Raw genomic sequence first — 1148 nt, 5'->3', positions numbered from 1 at the left:
AACACAACAAGTAATCAATTAACAATTACGTGCCCCTTGAAAATCACTATAGATAATTATGAATTTGATTTGAAATCGAAATCGCATTTATTTCACCGAAGTGCTGATTTGTATATTGAGTGTAGAGTAGCTGCGCGTGTAATTGTGAGGCAAGGTTTGCGCAATCCCAACCACACATTTATGGAATTGGCACTGCTTGAGTCCAGTGGCAAGGAAAATTCCTGAATGCCTCGAAACAATGTCGAGATAAGCTGAGAGCACATACAGCACCTGGAATTCCCAAATGGTCACCCATTTTAGTATTGACTTGGCTCAACGTTGCTTAACTTCGGTGATCTGACGGGAACCGGTGTTTCAACGTGATTATGACGTACATATTTGTATACATTGATGCGATAACTTTCACAAGTTTATGAAAGAAATAAAATAAATAAAGCATATACTGAACGTGAGAAAAGGCGTGGTTCCTAAATGCAAAACCAAAAACGTTTTTTTTCGTTTTTCAGAAATGGGCGTTTCGTGGGTGTTGGTGTTATCTGACAATTGTAAAACTTACCCCGGGAGGCTTCGTTAGATTTAGTCTCAAGGGGACATTTCTTTTATTTCTTAGTAAGGTAGTTTTTTTCTCTTGATTCATAGAATAATGTTTTTGTATAAACGAGAAGCTTTCAGTTGTGAGAGTTCCACGGGAATTCCACGGTCATTTGGTGAGAAGCATTTTGAAAGTTAAAAATAACAAAGAGCCGAATAGACGTATCGATAGACAGAGCCCCTTTTAGAGATGCCCAGTCGCGTGTAAATGAAGGTGACAGACCGACAAAATAATTTAAAATTTTAAACCGTATATATGTTATTTTCTTTCTGTAAAAGATATAATATAAACAGTAACTAATTCTTAACTTTAACAAACTCATGAATGAAGAATAAAAATGTAACACATTACTTGATTGCAGTCGATTATTGTAACGTGGGTACCGTCGCAGCTACCAACAAACAAGAATAATCAAACCAGACTCAGCTTTTCTTTCTTTTGAAACTCAAGTCGTTTATTAGTGTTTTTTTTTCTTTCTCCTCGTCTTGACACCAGCTTAAAAAATTTGCCACTGCGGGGCCACACGTCCATCTTCCCTGAACGCGTTTTTCTTTCT

At 36.9% G+C, this 1148-nt stretch overlaps 1 pseudogene; it reads right to left on the bottom strand.

The window, feature by feature from the left end:
* Window positions 1-258: 258 nt before the first annotated feature.
* Window positions 259-376, bottom strand: LOC145285107 (5S ribosomal RNA; annotated as a pseudogene).
* Window positions 377-1148: the final 772 nt, after the last annotated feature.

This window comes from Euprymna scolopes, chromosome 9, assembly GCF_053919585.1.
Source record: "Euprymna scolopes isolate OS-2025 chromosome 9, ASM5391958v1, whole genome shotgun sequence".
NCBI classification, from domain to species: domain Eukaryota; kingdom Metazoa; phylum Mollusca; class Cephalopoda; order Sepiida; family Sepiolidae; genus Euprymna; species Euprymna scolopes.
Note: the sequence above shows the minus strand (reverse complement) of the source record. Positions and strands in the feature narration are given on the sequence as shown.